The 20136-nt window shown below is 40.2% G+C and overlaps 1 protein-coding gene across 2 annotated transcripts in view; it reads left to right on the top strand.

Annotated features, from left to right (window-relative positions):
* cdh4 (cadherin 4, type 1, R-cadherin (retinal)) overlaps nt 1–20136 on the top strand; it is a 195328-nt gene that overhangs the window by 81118 nt on the left and 94074 nt on the right. The gene's annotated exons all lie outside the window — the stretch shown is intronic.

The following is a 20136-nucleotide window of genomic DNA, read 5'->3' as shown; positions in this document are numbered from 1 at the left end:
CCCTCATCAAACAGGTTGAAAGAGAGAGTCCATCTGCAGTACTGGCTTTGTTTATATTTTTATTTTACATGTGTGCATATGTGTGTGTGCTTTGGCCAGGCTTATGTTTATTTTGGCACCCAGTCAGTTACTTTTCTTCTATATCATTGCTTAATGTGCTTTTAGATGTTCCCAATGTTATCATCAGAATGTCAATGTGGCACTGACACAAAAAGTGATCTTTCTATATGTGCCCTGCGCCTTTATTAAGGATGATGCTATGCGGACGAATCTGTCAGGCTATATTGGTGTGGTGGCATCTCACGGTGTAGACAAAACACCCCATGCTGTGTGTCTGGTCTTTGAAACCTCAAAGTGGCAGGAGGGAAGAGAGAAGTGTAAAGTTGTGGTTCAGATCAAGCACTTGAGGTTTATTTTTGTGTGCCTGGTTAACCTTCATTTGCTGGTGGAGGAGACGATGATATGCAGCACAGAGAAGCTTGTGTGATACATTTTTCATCGCCGGGCCAGCAACAGTGCAGCGCTTTAAAAGAAAATAATAATAATCTAGTTAGACTTGAACAAAGAACGGTGAATGAGAAGTCACAATAGGCAAAGATTTGTATTCATTCGGAGTGTTATCCTTGATTTTGACCTCATCTCTACCTTTTTTAACTGCCCTGCCGCTCTTACATTAAAACACACACGAGTTCTCTTTTCTTCGACACCTACTTCCCTTTCCGGTACTGCTGCGTAGACCCACAATGTGAATGAGATTCTACAATAAAAAGCAGAAAAAGAATAGGCAAGTAATGAATGGATTAAAAAGCAGATGAGAGAATGAGAAGAAGCAGTTTTAGGGCAAGGTTTGTATGCCTTTGGTTCTTTTATGAAATGCATTCATAAAAGGACCAAGGGCACTGGATTGCTTATCATTCACCAGAGCATACAACATTCAAACAACTGAGTTTTGTTTTTTATACATGTGCCAGTTTTTGGAAGAACATAAACATGCAATATACAGTGCATCCGGAAAGTATTCACAGCGCTTCACTTTTTCCATATTTTGTTATGTTACAGCCTTATTCCAAAATGGATTAAATTCATTTTTTTCCCCTCAAAATTCTACACACAATACCCCATAATGACAACATGAAATAACTTTTTTTGAAATTTTTGCAAATCTATTAAAAATCAAAAACAACAAAAAAAATATCGCATGTACATAAGTATTCAGAGCCTTTGCCAATACACTCAAAATTGAGCTCAGGTGCATCCTGCTTCCACTGATCATCCTTGAGATGTTTCTACAACTTGATTGGAGTCCACCTGTGGTAAATTCAGTTGATTGGACATGATTTGGAAAGACACACACCGTCTATATAAGGTCCCACAGTTGACAGTGCATGTCAGAGCACAAACCAAGCCATGAAGTCCAAAGAATTGTCTATAGACCTCCGAGACAGGATTGTATCAAGGCACAGATCTGGGGAAGGGTACAGAAACATTTCTGCAGCATTGAAGGTCCCAATAAGCACAGTGGCCTCCATCATCCGTAAATGGAAGAAGTTTGGAACCACCAGGACTCTTCCTAGAGTTGGCCACCCGGCCAAACTGAGCGATCGGGGGAGAAGGGCCTTAGTCAGGGAGGTGACCAAGAACCCGATGGTCACTCTGACAGAGCTCCAACGTTGCTCTGTGAAGAGAGGAGAACCTTCCAGAAGGACAACCATCTCTGCAGCACTCCACCAAGCAGGCCTGTATGGTAGAGTGGCCAGACAGAAGCCACTCCTCAGAAAAAGGCACATGACAGCCCACCTGGAGTTTACCAAAAGGCACCTGAAGGACTGTCAGACCATGAGAAACTAAATTCTCTGGTCTGATGAAACAAAGATTGAACTCTTTGGCCTGAATGCCAAGCGTCATGTCTGGAGGAAACCAGGCACCGCTCATCACCTGGCCAATACCATCTCTACAGTGAAGCATGGTGGTGGCAGCATCACGCTGTGGGGATGTTTTTCAGCAGCAGGAACTGGGAGACTAGTCAGGATGGAGGGAAAGATGAATGCAGCAATGTACAGAGACATTCTTGATGAAAACCTTCTCCAGAACGCTCTGGACCTCAGACTGGGGCGAAGGTTCATCTTCCAACAGGACAATGACCCGAAGCACACAGCCAAGATAACAAAGGAGTGGCTTCGGGACAAGCCAGAGCCCAGACTTGAACCCGATTGAACATCTCTGGAGAGATCTGAAAATGGCTGTGCACCGACGCTCCCCATCCAACCTGATGGAGCTTGAGAGGTCCTGCAAAGAAGAATGGGAGAAACTGCCCAAGAATAGGTGTGCCAAGCTTATAGCATCATACTCAAAAAGACTTGAGGCTGTAATTTCTGCCAAAGGTGCTTCAACAAAGTATTAAGCAAAGGCTGTGAATACTTATGTACGTGTTATATTTTCGTTCTTTATTTTTAATAGATTTGCAAACATTTTAAACAAACTATTTTCACTTTGTCATTATGGGGTATTGTGTGTAGAATTTTGAGGGAAAAAATGAATTTAATCCATTTTGGAATAAGGCTGTAACATAACAAAATGTGTAAAAAGTGAAGCGCTGTGAATACTTTCCGGATGCACTGTACAGTACACCTGCAGTACACGACCACACATACTTTAGCTGGTTCCTTGTGTCTTCCTGTGCTTAACAAGCAGTCTGCTCCCTCAGCACGGATGGGGTGTGTTTGGAGTTGTTTGATGGGCCTCCTCAATGTGAAGTGGCTGCTGGCTGGCGCATCCTCTCCCAGCTTAATTGGCTGTACCTGAGGCAGGAGGGCAAGGTGTAATTGCGATAAGAGAAAACGCTGTGCTTGGCTGGTTTTAGTGCCCTTATCTATAATCTTCAGATTGATTATGTTTTTTCTGCCAGCCATGCAAATTGTTCAACCCCATCAACTGTGCTGAAAACCACCTTAACTCTGTCTTGGCCAAACCACAGTGCACTTACATGAGGCTAGAATATATACTGACCAGTAATTATCAGCTCATCTCTGCTGGATGTGTCTTTTTCTTCCTCAGGATTTTATATCAGCGACTGTAGAGCACAGTTTAACATCTCATGTACCGTATGAGTTTTAATGGTCAAATTAACATGATTTTATCTACTTAGAGCTACTTTCACGGCAGTATTGGCTTTTACGATATGAGTACTTTTCTGAATTTTAAACAGAGAGTTGAATCAAAGACATACGAGTTAGATTAATGCCACTCTAATGTTGTCTGTATGGTGCTAGAGCCAGCAGAAGTTAGCTTAGTTCACCTCAAAGAAGAGAAAAAGCACCCACATTGGCTTTGTCAAACAGTACCCCCTGCAAAACAGCAATAGTTGTTTTCACACTTTCGGTATCACAGTCAGGATCTTAAATATGTGATAAAATCTCTTTCTACCTCTTCACTATTAAATATATTTTGGAAGTTACAAGTGCTCATATCACGTTTGAGCATCACATATAAGCATGTTCAATTTGGTTTTAAGAAGTAAAACTTCTAATACCAGACTATAAAAATACTCCAAATAAAAATCCTGCATTCAAATCCTTAAAGTTAAAGTATGTAAGTATTATCAGCAAAATGTAAAGAAAGTATTGATAGGGTGCAGAAAATTCCTCCTGTCAGTTTAACAATTACTTATAAAGTTTTCAGATTAATATTAATTAATTGCATTTGTATGCATTTTACTGCTGTAGTTATTAAGAGTTTTGCTGATGTTAACTAACTATTATACAATTCATTGGTTAGTGTAAAACACAGCAATGCACTGCTTTCTATAAGATAATTACATATTTGTAGAGTCCCTATCTTTTTAGAACCATGTACTGTATCTTAAATAAGTCAACAAGCTCAGAAAAGCAATCCTATTTTAAACTTTGTGGGGATGCATTTGCCAGTTAAGTGGGTTTTAGCTTAAGAAGAAGAACAGTTTTCTCAACCAATAAAGGAATATTTATCCTTCAGTTTATCAGAAAAAAATTAAAATCACCAAATTTGAAGATGCGTTCTGGGTTTTCTCTTGACAAGAAGGCGATGAAAGATTGTTATCTAAAATGTAACTAGTACCTACAGCTGTCAGACAAATGTAATGGAGTAAAAAGTACAAGATTTGCCTTTGCTATGTACTGTAGTGGAGTGGAAGTATAAAGTTTCAAAATGGAAATGGAAATACTCAATTCAATTATAAGTACCTTGAATTTGTACTTGCGTACTGCACTTCCACCTCTGGTTTTTAGGCAGGGGAACATAAAAACAGCCTTCTAATGTCATACTCTTCACAAAACATTATGACCACAAAACAGACAACAACACTTTAGACTTTGGATGAAAATGGTTGTTAACGTGAGTGGGAAGAATGGAGCAGCATGCAGGCATTGTTTTTTTTAAATAAATACAATTTATTCAGACCAGTCATAAAAAAATTTTTTTAAAAAACTCCTCACAAACAGCTCACACAACGCTGCTCTCCTCAATTTTCCTGGAGGGTTAATCAAACAGACCAGCAGGTCATCCAGTCACCTGCTATCTGTGGCCAATACATGTACAATGTACAGGGCTTCTGACATCTGCCCCACATTGACCCCAGTGGAATCACTTTCTACTCATTTAGAGCTACATTGTACTCAATTGTATGCCGATGTTACTAGACCCAACTTCACTGTGTACGTATATAGCTCTGGGTACCCTCCATAGGGAATCGTTTGCAGATGTTGCATGATACTGGGCGTAGACATTCGGGTTAATTTTGAAATGATTGAAACAACTTTAACCAATCGTTTTTTGTACTCACCCATCGACACTGGTCGACCCTTCAGAGTGGCTGAGCAAACATTAATGTGAGTCGTGTCTCCAGACTATAATCACAGTGAAAAAAACTAAAGCTGTGATCAACAGAGCCAGGCTAACGCAATTGTACTTTTACAGAAATATTAATAAAATTTCTCCTGTTAGGACGCATAATGAAAACATATCCTACATATTGTACGGGGAATTGATAAACAAATATACGGACTAATATTACAGCAGAAAATAATAACACAATATCACCCACAAAGACTTAAAGGGTCAGGCAGGTAATTTAAATCCTCCGAGAGAAAGCCTGTATGGGCAGAACAACTAAACACGAGTACAAACATTTTCCAAATGTTACATGTTCTCTGCTAATGGGATAATTGTGAACAAATATGTGAAAGGCATGTGTACCTTTGTCTCAGCATACATACCAACATAGAGTTACTGGAATTACATATTGGGGACAAAGGAAGTAGGCTCAATGACAGAGTGGTATCAATGTTCTCATCCATCTCACGTGAAAGCAGACACACCTATTTCCCTAATGTTGAACTACAGATCTGACTATTGAATATATGTTCTAGTGTTCTACATGTTCTGCTATATCTGCTGTTATGACAATGCTTTGTGTACAAACCCCTCTCTCTCTGCCCCTCCCCCCTTATTCCCCCCCCCCTTTCACTGGTCTTGAGTAGCAGTTAGGGCTGAAAGAGCAGCTAATGGGCTGTGAAATATCTCCAAAGCTGGGGCAACAACGGAAACTAATGTCTCAAAGCCTGTCTGAAACAACACAAACAGGGAAGAATCCCTGGCATGGCTCCACCATGCGTTTCTATTTTCTTCTTCTTGCTCTGACTTAGGTTTGTAACTTCTAAGAGAAGGAAGGGGGGCATCCCTGGTTTCCTCTAATTTGTCAGAGAGGCCATTTTTGTCAGCTTAATTGTAGTGAAGCTCTTCTAGTGGCTGTGGTGAAATGGCGTAATTGCCTGCTGGAATCTATGGGACTGCCCTGTTGGCTGCATTCTGTGGGGTGTCCTTTTGCTGTGTAATGCAAGATCCTGGACGCAGCTCAATGGTGTTCTGACATTTTCTGTTTCAATCTTTTAGCTGCAGGGCTCTGCGCTTGGTGAGGTAAATTCAAGGCTCAGTGGTATTGACAGGGCAGTGTGAAATACTGCAGTTGGCAATTTTAGTGGGACAATTTGATCTACGTACATGCAACCTGAGAGCTGTGGCTTCAAGTGAGGGATGTGGTTTCGCAGCTTTTCTTACTGGTGCTAATTGGGACATGTGTTTATTTTAAGTGGTGTAATTAATAATCTCACTCTATGTCTTTTATTGTACAGAGGGGTGATGCCAGAAAGGACCAGTGTTGATATAAATGTGCTAAGGAGAAGCTGGTTTGAATGCAATTCTTGATCGTTTGCAAGTTTTTTCTCTAAAACGTGGTGAAGCGTGCAGCCCCTTCTGCTTCTCTTCCCCCTCAGTACCAATTAAAGCTGTTTTTCTGCAGCAGACCTTGAGCTGATGAAGACAGCCACTAAGAGCTCTTGAAGTAAAGTCACACTGGGCTTGCATGGCAGATGGTTTGTGCAAAAGCATTTGCAAAGAGAGAAGGCAGCAAAGAAGGAAACAAACAAGCATAAAAATGGCAGCCTGTCTCCAGCGAGAAGCTCCTATTTTCTACCCAATTTAAGACATACCATTTCCAAATTTTCAAACTTTTCCTCAAAAATGCTGTCAAACCTGCAGGAGACCAGGGGAAACATAATATCTTGTTCTCTGGAGAAATTTTGCACGGCATCTTCCAAAAACTATGGAGACAACTCAAGTGTTTCTGAGTAAAAAAAAAGAAAAGGAAAAACTGCTGGGAGCTGCTTGATCTTGTGGCTTTGAGTAGCTCTCCCAGCTGAATGGAAACGAGCTCTGCTCCGGCCTTTCCGCTACAAAGGCTAAGACGGCAGAGAGTCAAGGCACAGAGGACAGTGCCTAATGGCTACAAGTCCGGCTTTCCCCAGTGGATTACATGTTTCAAAAAGATAAGGCTTGATCAGTATTTTTCCACCGAAAAAAGAGCTCTCTTTGTGATGCAGATGAGAGCAGGCAGGAAACTTGCTAGAACCAATGGGGTCTAAGGCTATGTGCTGAGGTTCGGAGCATACAAATGAGGAAATAGACATCATACACAATACTTTTCTTCAGGACCAGACCACTTTACTGTGCACAGTGTTCACTTTTTAAGTCCTGCCTGTTTCTGTTGTAAGGGCACATGCTTCCAACTTCATGCTATATTTACAGTATGTACAAAGGCCAATGAAAAAGTTCAGAGACTGCTTCTGTTGCGCACAAAGTGCAGTACCATGATGTGCATGGTGCAGAGGCAAGATATAACCTTATTGAGTATATTTCAAATTATGTTGCTACAACATCTGCACTTGTGTTACATGCTTTTTTGTGACCACTTGTACATGCACATTTGTGATGTCACCATGGAATTGAGTAGAGAGCACACATCTAAGTTTTTGTCAAACTCGGGAAATCGACACTGCAGATCCTTGAAATCCTTGAGCTGGGAAAGGTGTTGTCAGAGGCAGTCACGTTTCAACAGGGGCAGAACGTCACTGTCCAAGACCAAAGAAGGTCCAGGTCAGGAGCACAACCACCTGGGTTGTCACCTGGGTTGTCATCACTCCCCATTCCCTTTGCTCCCTGCAACTTTTTGCTTTTTTCTGTTCCCCAACCATTTGACACAAACTATGATGTGTGCTATCTACTAAAATTTCAGAGTAATGGTGGCACTGCAAATGTTCACCTACCAGTGCTCACAAAACTAGTGTAACACAGGTGCTGATTTTGGTTAAGTAACAAAAGATGGAATACTTACGAAGGTTCAAGCTTTCTCCGGCTCCATGCATATCACTGTGCTGCTCTGTGTTTGTGCACAACAAGAATAGATTGTCCCTCATATATTATGCAAATGATCAAAAACATGCAAGTTATTTGTAAAGCTTTTATTCATCTCTATTTCGGCACCTGCTGACATATCGATATTGTGTCTTTATTAATGTCTGCCATTGTGTATACTTGACCAATTAGTTCGCTCTTCATTTTAACACCCAGACTGGGACTAATGAAGCCACATTTCCTGGGCTTAATTATACTAACAATATGTGATATTATGAGGAACAGGAAATGGCAAAGCGCACTTTAGTATCTCTCCCTTTCATCATCACCTACTGCTGTGGGAGAGTCCCCCACCCTCCCCTTCCCTGCCCTCCCCTCTCCTCTCCTCCCCTTGGTACTTTTAGGCACATCCTCCCCTTCTCTCTGTGACCAGGCTGGATGGCACAGTAGCACTAAGAGCCTGTGAGACGTGACTGGTCCAGGCAAATCCCTACACAAATTAGAGTGTGGAGACCATTATTAAAACCAATTGCCACTGCCTGCTACCGACAGTTAAATTACAATGTCTCTTGAACAAAAAGGCAAGGACCTGTTATTACCCCTTTTTTTCCCTCCCTGGCAGAGCTGTGCAGTGGAGCGAGTGCAGCTTTGGAACTGTGTCATTCTTCAAGATCTACGGTGGAATTGTAATGTACCATGGAGCTGACATTCGCATGAGGCCTGAACCTCAAAGAGGCAGGCTCATGATTGGCACCCGGGCTTGCGCAAAGAGCATTACATTTCTTCGTTTTTGGAAGAAAAAAAAAATTAAAGGCTCGATATTTTGCTACACACTTAACCTCAGACGCTCAGCTTCTCAAATGCGCACAAAATACTCAAGTTTACTTTCATGTGAAGTATACTGAGGCGATTTCTGTGGCTGGCTTTTGGTGCTTTTCTCTGTCAACTGGGTATTTCAGCAGGAACGATAGGCCTGTCAATCACAACTACCTCTTAGTATTCCTTACACGCACAGATTACCTTTCCACTTTGAGAATGTACTGGATGTATTTGTGCAAATAAGTGTGCATGCTGCGTTCATGTTTGGGTTGTGGGCCTGTGTGTGAGTGCGTGGGTCAGTCAGTGGATGGGTGTGCATGTGTGTATGCATACTAGACATTTTATGTTATAAGTACTAATCTGTCACTTCTATAAGATTACTGCTGGAGCTGACTTCATGCAGTGCATGTCAACATCCCAGCTGACAGAGCCTGCTGAGTTCCTGTTTTCTTGACGTTTATTCTAACTGCACTTCCTTCCATGTTACCAAATTACTTAAATCAAACCTAACTTGACACATTATTATCATTTAAACTCCCTCTGACTCACTTATGTACTGTTGTACGCTATTTTCTCCTTCTTAGTGGGAAATTTGGTATGTAGAGCACATGCAGTCTCACTGGGCCTTTTCCCATTAAAAACATAACACTTTGTGTAATTATTGCTCATTTGCACATTGAAGTAGATACCATTAAAAGTTGAATAATTTATCAGTGATATGGCTACAGTTAAGCATATGTAAGTTATTTTGTTAATGTGTACATGTGGGGACTTTAAGGTTTGGAAAAATAATTTCAGAGGACTGAACTTAACTAAATGTTTAGACATGAACTCCCTTTTGTTATAACAGTAAGGCCATCACACACATGTTCCTCTTTTAATCTTGAGGGTGAAGACAATGAAATATCTCCAGGACTACAATGTAATGCAATCTCAAATATTACCACGGTTATTATGGAAAACTGAGTCAGAACTGTAAAACAATCTTTAAAGTACTCTCACTGGAAACGAAAAATTAAACTAGTGTCTTCTGTGAGGTATGAAGAGGAATATTTTTCTTATCTATGACAAAAAATTTAAAAAAAAGTATCCGTAGTCCTGTTACTGTTAAACTCACTTTGCAGTTAACAGTTTGCTCCCTCATCATCCAAAGAAGCACATCCACTATCCAAATGTAAGCTAGACATCAAGAGCATTATAAAGCCATCGACATTTCATACATATAAGAATGAAATATAAATCTGTCTTTTATATTATCTGAGGTCCATTTATATTATATTTATTTTAGCCACTTAGCTGCATCTACATCTTTCCATTTAGCTGGATTTGTGTGTCCAGAGTGAATTCATCTTCTTTAATGTTGCCATTCTGACCCGACACAAACCAATGATGATTTTCAACCAGCACAGTGCGGTTGACATTGGTGGATTTGGGTCTCAACAACTGTTAAATAGATTGCCATAAAGTTTGTTACAGACATACATACCACCCTCAGGAACAACTATGACCAAGTGTGTATATGTATTCAAAAAAAGTTTGTCCTTGTACGCTGTAGCTCTGCAGTGAACAGTTACTGTTTGATTTACCAGTCTGAAACTACAGGCGGACTTGTGGGTACAGAATTGAACGTGCACGGTTCATCGTGAATAACTTTTGTATTTTTATTGTTTTTTACTTATGCTTTAACATCCTAAATTAAGCCCGACATGTTCTGAAATAATGAACCACTTGACATGCAATAAAGTAAATGGCCCCTAAGTTAATCATCAATAATCTGTTTGAGTTTTGTGAGTTGGATTTGTCTTATGATCAGTCGATATCAGGATCCATTGATGTTCATTTATCAAAGTTTCCATTTTGGAATGACTGAACAGCTCTGCCGTCCTGACATTTTTTCATTTTAGAGCCACAGTAGAGGCAGCATATTGCTGGTTCAACCTTTCCAAACAGAACCTGTACAAACTGTTTTTCTTCACCCCACTCTTGCAGCTCCATCACGCTCACTCTCACCGACTCTGCAAATTAGCTCTGCACTGTGCTGGTGGAAGAATGAGGCCAGCTAGAATCAAACATTAATCAGCTGCTGTTTTATAAGACAGAGGGAGCGCCTGCACTCCCTGGGTCCGCCTCCTTCTCGCCCTGAGCCTGCCCCGCCACCGAATGTTAATGTGACTGTCATTACTCATTTATGAGCAGCTCACTGCTCGCTGCCCAGTGCCTGGTGTCCAGGCCGAAGTTGGCATGGTGGGCACACTGCAGGTTGACACCTGTGCCAGGGTATTCAGCAGTGGCAAGGCCAGGTCTGTCTTTAAAAAGAACAGGGTCTAGAAAAAGAGCTTTTGGGTGGACATGCTGTTTAAGCTCTGAAATAGGACATGACAGTTGTGAATGTGGAGTCGTATTTACAATAAGTAATATATGGAGTAAAAAAACACAATTAGGAAAACAACACTGTCGTCAAAAGTGGGAGAATCTCTCACTCACATAAGACCAAGTGTAAGTAGTCCAATTTTTACTCAGTAAATGGGCTGTATGATATCATGTATTCACATTTTGACTGCTATAATTGGACATAAATTTTGCTAAATTGCCTCCATGGTGAGACAAAGTACCTCAATATGTGCAGGCAGGCAGCTTTGAACAGTTAGAGCTGAGGGGTTGTTCTTGGTATCCAGGACACAGAGCGCAGCAGGAGTCATTCTTATTCTTAGTATGATAACATCAATAAAGTAGGGAGCGAGCGCAAAGTGAGACACACTATCCTGACAGTGTATGAAGAGTAGCCATAAGTGTCATGTTGTGAGGCGGAAATTAATTAAAGAGGGAAGTGTTGGCTGTATGCATGTGTTGGGACCCGGTGTAGTATATACTGTATGTATAAATAGAGATAGATGATAAAGGGTGCGAAATACAATGTTATGCCTGCAAACTGCTATTGTTTTGAGATGCAAATTAGGGCTTGACCAATATTTAATTTGTCTGATTTTGGTCTGCTAAAATTGCAAATCGGTGCAAGCGCTGAAAAAAGCCCCTTCCACCTCACCAAAACACCAATGCACCTGTATTTGCACTGCATTTGCGCTGCATTTGCACTATGTTGAGAATTAAAATATGGCCCATACTGATGACCTGACTGCTGTCCTGGCATGTCAATCAAACTGGGCATGAAACATACCCCTATTTGAGGCATAATATTTAATAAACTATGGAATTATTTTCAGAAAGACCACCAAAAAACTGATCAGAAGAAGTGAATTTAGCCGACACCATAATGACTTGGTGAAAATAATGTATTGACTTAATATTTTATTAAAGAGAAGTTGACGCTTTTGGATGGGAGTCCAAAATGAAACCAGATGCTTTTTTGTGAGCCTGCCCCTGAGTGGTATTGCACTTTAAAGCACTTAGGCATTAGTTTTCAGACCATCCTATTTTATAAACAGTAATTGTTGAATCTCTTTACAGCCCTGTGGAGGCATCATATATCTGTTTCATCTAAATTCTAACTGTGCACTTCACCACAGAAATCGTTGCTCTAACTGTGATTGAATGTATTCTTGTGACAGGTTTTCTCTTGCCTCCGTGCTGCTGTGAGCTTATACTGTATGTTGCAGCGACTCCAAAGGTGTTGCTTAGTGTGAAGTGGCTGATGATCCCCAATCCCCCAGACTGTCACGCAACCCTTTTTCCCAGATGGCTTTGCTCTTTGCTTCACCTTTTCTCCCGTACTGAGTGGATGCAGTCCAGTAGCCCTGCACTGTTTCCATGCATGTTTAATGGCTGTACTAGAATTACCACTCTCCACCACGTCAAAAAATGTGTTGTCACTGTGTACTCAGTTTCTTACAAATGGCTTCCCTCTTGAACATAACAGGCAGCTGTTTTTACACGCTGAATATTTTTAAACTAATCTACCAACAGTGGTGTAACTCAGCCTACAACCGTCACTGTTGCGACATATGAGGAAAGAGCTCACAAACAGTTTCATATTTATTTTAAGAAAATTTGCCCAAGGAGGTTGTCTTCTCCTTCATCCCACTAAGTTCTATGGAACCCTGATGTATTTGCAGCCTTGGGGGGGATTTCTCAGCATGTGGCAGAAACAGGAAGTGTCAAGCCTGTGGCTAAAAGGTAGATACTTCTCCTAGAGAGTTACACAGCGCACATACACACATGTATACTTCTCTCCTATGGGAGTGCTAATCCCCAAGAGATGAAAGGAGACTCCCACTGCTCTCTGATCCCTATGTCCTGCTGCGGTGGTTCATTTGGTGCCTGCTGGAGAGAGACGGGTCCAGTTGATGATGCTACCACACATGGTGTCCTTGACCGTTTCGCAGATGTGACTTAGGCCAAGCCCCATGCTGATCCAGAGAGTTCCCTATTAGAAATCGATGTTCGTTTGACGCCCCTTTCATTTAAGGGCTCTTTGTAGTGTGTCTGTATCACCATGGAGAAAAGAAGAAAAAGAGAGGCAGAGATATATAGGGAGAGAAAGGAGAGGGAGTGGTTATCCATCTAAGACCGCTTCACACCTTCCTGAATCATGGTGTTTCCTCATGGGAAGCCTAGCGTTAATGCTAGATTAACTATCTCCGCTTCATTATAGGAAACAGAGTCCTCTGCTCAACCTTGATGCTTTGAAGTGGTGCAAAAGTTCACTCAGAGTCCATTGACCATGTCTGCCTTTATTATATATGTCTGTGTGTACTATTACACCTGAGCAGAGATGCCTGTCTATTTACATGTACTGCAGATGCAGTGTAATCGGCTGTCTCTGGACTACAGGCACAACAAAGAGAATGGTTAAATAAATGCAATTTAATGTCCTTAAATGGGAGAAAGACAAGGAATATCACCTTACATAAAGCTGCTTCAGCGCACATGGAGATGAAGTCAGTAACAGCCCCCACCCAGGTGCATCCTTGACCATGCTGAGAGCTGCTGCAGCTGCTGACTGATGTAGGTCTTTGTGATAGTTCACCTCAATGTCATGAATTTTAAAGAACAGATAATAAACTCCAAAGGCCCTTATTCAGCAAAACAGCACTTAATACGGAAATTGCCCACCTATGTCTTCTACATTTAATCACAAATGCAGTCCAGATGATTATCTACAGTTCTGATTATATCCTCAATTCTCTGCTTGACTGCTGGCCTAAATGGGATCTTTGCTCAGAGAAAGAAAATATAAGAATCAGCAGTAAGGGATTGCTCAAGGTGTCTTTGCAAAGGTCTCTGTTCTTTCCTGCTTCTGAAAGCCCACCTAGTTTAAAACCAGAGGTCCAGAAAAATTCTACAGCACAGTATTTTATATGTAAGCACTTTGAGAGAGAAAACCAGGCGGATATTGTGAGGAGAGTGAATAGCATTGCTCTGTGTTGTATGCTACCATTTTGTAAAACTGTAAGTGCATGTTAAGAAATTAACCTCGGCTTATTGTAAGATTTCTATGTACCCGCACACACCTTACTGTCTGAAATTAATATTTTATACCACTTTAAATGGGAAGGTAGAACTAGGTACAATCAACAAAACAATTTCTTTGCAGCACAATTTCAGACACTGAGCCCACTTTTGTGAACAATAGACTGTCTAGTGATATGATAACTTTCAGTTATGGGCTTCTTCTCCATGTTCTTGCTGTTGGTTGAACATTCAAGGAAATTTACTTATTAGCTTCCTCTGTACGAGTTGAATGAGAAAATAAATACTACTGTCACATTTGTACAGCAAATTTTAAGCTGGAGCCAACATTTAGCTTAGCTTAGTTTAGCATGCAAAGATGTCAGCTACTCTCTCCTAAGAAAACTAATCAAAATAAATAACAACATTGTTTTTTTTTATTTGTGTACAGATGAGATATGAGATATAAGATAACAGGCTGGCAGCTTCAGATATTTATTTGGTGTACAAATATAAACGTGGTTTTGATATTTCCTCATTTCTCTTTTCAAACTGAGTGGGTGACAATTAATGACATTGCAAAAGGAAACAGACTTTATCAAAATGTTGTTAACTTAATTTGTCACCATTAAAATTAGTTTAACAACATGTTGGTATTTGAAAGTGGTCCCCTACCAGCTGATCTGAAAGCTTGCAGCCTAGTTTAAAATTTGTTTTCCGTTCTGCCGAGTAGTTTGGTTCTACTCAGGCACCTCCAGTTTCACCTCAGCAGAACACATTGCGCTGTACTTTAACCTGCTGCTAAAACAGGTGGCACAAGCGCTCCGTGCAAAAGGACACCTTTGTGAGCTCATAAATAACAATGTTGAAAGTTGGGGCTGTGTAGAACACATGGGGGTCACCTCCGCACAAGTAGGGCAGTCTTGTCCATGGAGGATTGGGGCACATCCTCTCCGCGTCTATTCAAAAGCGGCTGCCATCAGCAGGTTTAGAGCAGGAGGCGCCTGGTTAATATTTAGGACGAAGCACATTGAACATTAGTTTTCCCCCAGGCTCTGCTTTCCTCTGTCTCTCTGGTGCCAGCTATTCGACAGGTGTCTTTTCAGTCGGGTATGTGATAAATGAAAGGCTGTTTGTCTGAAGCAAAAAATAAAATGCACCCTGTAGGGCAACAAATAAAAATAAGGCTCTAAGACATTTTGAAGTGGATTAATCAGACAGTAAAAGATGCTCCTCTGAGATATTGTCTGTATGGGCATTCATGAAATGATCTCCTCTATTAGTCACTCATTAACAATATGATTAAGTCCCGCAATATTTGATTCCATCAGTATTTCACCTTTGCTTCAGCGCACTTTTATTAAACCTACAAATCCTGTTGATAAATTGTTAAAAATCGTACTTTTATTTAACAAGTTCCGCTATGAGTTTTCTCAGACAATACACTTCATTATGTTTACTTGGTGCATTAACACATAATGTAGCATCACATTTACGATAGTCTCAACACATAAAAATGTTACTTAAACTCATTACATGACTGTGTTTTTGTCATCATTACTGTTGGAGTTAATGATGCTGAGAGAGAAGGGCACTGCTCTGGGGTGACTGCAGGGATGGAAGACATGTACCTGCCTTCTCTTGAGACACTCATTAAACAACACAGTGTTCACATCACATCACATCACATACTTGGGTCCACAAAGGGCTACATCAGCTGCTTATTTATATTTCATTGCTTACATGCAAGTGTTTGCCTTGCGGGGCTCAAAATCATGCCTAAATAGTCTCGTCAAAAAGATAAGCACACAGTCTTACCCGGGTTCAGCTGGTTGGGTCTGAGCTGCTTATAGGATTACATAGTAACCATAATTTTGACACAGTGTCACGCCATCACACTGCAATGAAAATAATGACTAATTTCATAGTGTGACTTGTTCAGATTGGTCCCTGAATATAGTGTATTTATTTCTTGCTGTAAAAGTGTTCTGTGGGTTGATGTTAAGTAACATATTTTTGAAATTATATTATTTGTTTTGCATTTGAATTACTACAATTTCGATGAAAAGTAATCCAAAAGTACTCTCAAATTGGATTTAGTTGTGTTCTTGTTGCTCATAACAATTGCAAAATTACAATCTCACATTTTCACTTATGAATTACAGTAGTCATATGCACACACATACAAACATACCTCCTCATCCTGTCCACCCCCACAAAAAAAATCACCTGGTAGAACAGAGTGACCTCGTTCTGCCAGAACCCTTCCGTCATCCTCATTGCACACACACACACACACACACACACACACACACACACACACACACACACACACACACACACACACACACACACACACACACACACACACACAAATACTCACATTCATTACACTTGCCTCTCCCTCATCCTCATTGCACACACACACACGCGCACGCACGCGCACGCACGCACACACACACACACACACACACACACACACACACACACATACACAAATACTCACATTCATTACACTTGCCTCTCCCTCATCCTCATTGCACACACACACACACACACACACACACACACACACACACACACACACACACACACACACACACACACACACACACACACACACACACACACACACACACACACACACACACACATACACAAATACTCACATTCATTACACTTGCCTCTCCCTCAGCTGTGTTGAGCGCAGGCTCCAAGCGAGCATTGCTCCCTCAGTGGACCTGTTAAGTGATTAGCTCACCACTGCCCACTGCCATGAAAAAAGTTCATTCACTAGAATGACAAAGCTATAGGATCACACAACCTATATCACAACCTATTCTGGTCTAATGAGCGACAGATTAACCAGAGACTGCAACAGCTGATGATCCCATCATGGACACGACAAAATTTTGTATTTTCAGGACACCGTGTTGGCTGAGAGCTCCGATAGTCTGTAGATACCCAGGAGGCGTCAAAAATATTTGGCTGAATGAAAATGTTTGACCGAGCATGTCAGAATGCAAAAATGTCATGATTGTGCATGAATGTATGTCCATTACCCGTTTTAATGTAGACATGCCGCACAAACCTACACTTAAAGCAGGTAACAAGCAGTTATATTTTCCATGTGTATACATACAGTATGGCTACTGTATGTGTATATATATTATATTTACTTCATTTAAGTGAGCAATTTCTTCCTTAACAGAAATTGATTTAAAAAAAAAAAAAAACATATATGACAACATTCCCATTACAATCTTGGAGAAAAGATATAAAGCTAAAAGTACCCCTTTCCTGTTATTGTATGTAATGAAATCATAAATATCCATCAGTTTACCAGTGGTTAATTTAAAACCAACTCTTCTCTTATGAGGCCACTCTCATTATAAGCAATTTGCATCAGCCAAATAAGGCTTTATTTTAAAGCTACAGTCTTTGACCTTTGCTATCGACAACTCTTAGCCTGCTTTAATGTTTAGCAATGTTGACTCCAGGTTATCTAAGACAACGTGATAGAAATGGAATAAACACAGTTTCTTTGGTATGAAAATAAACACGAAACATATTCTCATAGTTTATGTATGTATAGATTGTTGTGGCTGATTCTGGAAAGTTACTGCTTTCCACTTTCAGTGCAGTTTTTCCATGTTCCAGGCTTTTCTTTAAGGCAGGGGAGGTGAGGTCATTTTAACATTACCTGCTGTGGTCAGTGTTTTTAATTCCAGAATTGCATAACTTAATAAGTTAGTGAGTAAAACTAACTTGCCTTTAATTCTATGTGCCCATTTGGATGTCTGTCTTTCAGGAACATTTTGGTGTTTCCTTTTTTCGTTTGAAATGCTTTGTTGTGCCCTGCCTGGCTTTTGAAGGTCTGTAGCTTGCCCCTGATTGCCCAACTCAAACTGTTTGTGTGTTGTTGTTTTTCACAGATAGCTAATAGTTGACCTGTTGCTGCACTTGCACTTAGAACTGCTATCCCACATTTTGTTGTTTTTGCCATGTATCACCAGCACCTACAGCATATACAGTGCCTTCAGTACCATAGAAGAACAGCCAGCATCATGTTTTCATAATTTTGGTATCAAATTCATACCAAAGTCTCAGTTCTTATGACATCACTAGTTTAGAGTATCATCGTGCGAATTGGGATGACTAATATGCAGACTGATAGTGTGAGACGGAAAAATGCATGAATTTAATCTTTTCTAGTGAAAAGATAAACAGGTGTGTATTTCATGATCTGTATTGCAGGTCAATTATATAAATGAAATATCATATTGACCCAGTTGTCAGGATTGAAGGTTTACCTGTTCACACTAATTTTTAAATGTCAAAAATGTCCATATAAGATGTTGTGGTTTTGTGTAATCATTCTATACTTTCCTGCTGTGTTAGCATCCTTCATTGTTTGTAAACCCATCAGTCTTACAGATGAAAATATGTTAATACAAACATGTAAGCATAATGGCACAAAACATGATTTTGTGAGGAGACAAAGACCCCATAAATGTTTTGGTTTCTCTACTTTTTACTTGCATGTATTATGTACTTTTAATTTCTTCTTAGACCCCTTTCAGCCTTTATTTTTCTAAATTTTCGCAAATTTACACCAAACAATATGCCGAATGAGCTATTAGCTTAAAACATTGGCCAACACTAAAGATGATGACATCATCACTTGTTGAATTTGAACTTGTTACTTGTAGAATACTCGTGATAATTATTATTTATTTATTCAGTTCCAAGTGGAATTGTGCCAAAGATGGCTAAGAGGCAGCAACTTTAGATACCTTCCTATATTGTGCACGTATCTGTGTATTCTCGTGGGAAATGATGTGCCAGTGTGTGTGGACCTTTGCTTTATGCCACTGAATGCGTGTTTCCTTGTATTTACTTGTGCACATGCATGTGTTTCTGGCTGTATGGCTACTGTATGTGTATCTGTGTGATTGTGTTTGTAATATGTTTTGTGTGATTAACATATCAGTCATTTCCTTAAAAGAAACTTTGAATGTCAATTACTGAAGTGATGTTTTTGTCAGTGAACATGCCGTCAGCATTTATTACCTCTCACAATATAGCGTTTTCAGTGTAAAGCAGCAAAGCGCTATGGTCTGTGCAGCAGAAGCAGACCTAGCTAGCCACTCCTAACATTAACCACATTTTTTTCTCAAGCTCTCTGCTGTCTGTATTCTAGAGGAACGATCTTCCACAGTGTTTTGTTCAGTTAACGTGCCACAGAAATTTAAGGTCTATTCAACTAAAAGCACTTACAAAATACTGTCGGTTGCTCATTTAAGGTCAGGAAGCAATGAGGAATCGAGTGATCTAACTGCTTACTAATAATCTTTAACTATCTATTAATGTGTGAAATAGGGTTTACCCAATTTCCCACTTTATAAAGCTCACCAACTTTGGTACCATCCGAGGCCTTTAAATATTGTCACATCCTCCTGGTGTCTAAGATATACACACAAGTTGCCTTAGGTTTAGGCAACCATGTGATTGGCGTTAGGAAAAGATCATGCTTTTAGTAAAATAAGTAATCTTACATAAGTAACGTTATGTACGTCACCTGCAGTATTTTATGTACATTATTTAAGTTAAATGCATTGTGCAATGTAACTTAAAAGACATTTGCATTGACATCTGCCTTCTCAGAGACTCAAACAGCAGTGTCCCAGGTGATAGACCTGTTTGTTCTATTCAACCACTCCTGAACTCCCTACATGGAATTTGTCACTCTTTCCACTCCATCACATGTCCTTCTTCGACCCGAGCCTTGAGAACAAGAGCAGGCTGAGCTCATACACTACAATATTATATGGCAACATTCTAGGAAGAAAATCCAAATTATGATTCTTTAAAACATTGCTTAAATTTCCTGTTGTGGTAATGCTTTCTTTCCAAATACATATAATTATACTCACTCATAAATTGGTGCATTAGTAGCCACTCTGAGTGCACATTTCACCATGAACACCACTCGCCTCTTCATCCTTCTTTCTGTCTATTTTTTATCCGATCACAAGCTCCTCAGTGTCCTTAGTAATTTCCATGCTTTCCCCCTTTCCTTTCTTTCTTTCCTCATTTCTTTAATCTTCCCCTCACATCTCTTTTACTTAATCCACCCTGTCTTTCTATTTCCTCTTTGCTTTTCATTCTCCCCTTTATTGTTGCTTC

The sequence above is a fragment of the Brachyistius frenatus genome, unplaced genomic scaffold, assembly GCF_029030835.1.
Source record: "Brachyistius frenatus isolate BFR_SWC_R1_liver_20210118 unplaced genomic scaffold, ASM2903083v1 Contig_4, whole genome shotgun sequence".
Lineage (NCBI taxonomy): Eukaryota > Metazoa > Chordata > Actinopteri > Embiotocidae > Brachyistius > Brachyistius frenatus.
This window is presented reverse-complemented; position numbering and strand designations above follow the sequence as displayed.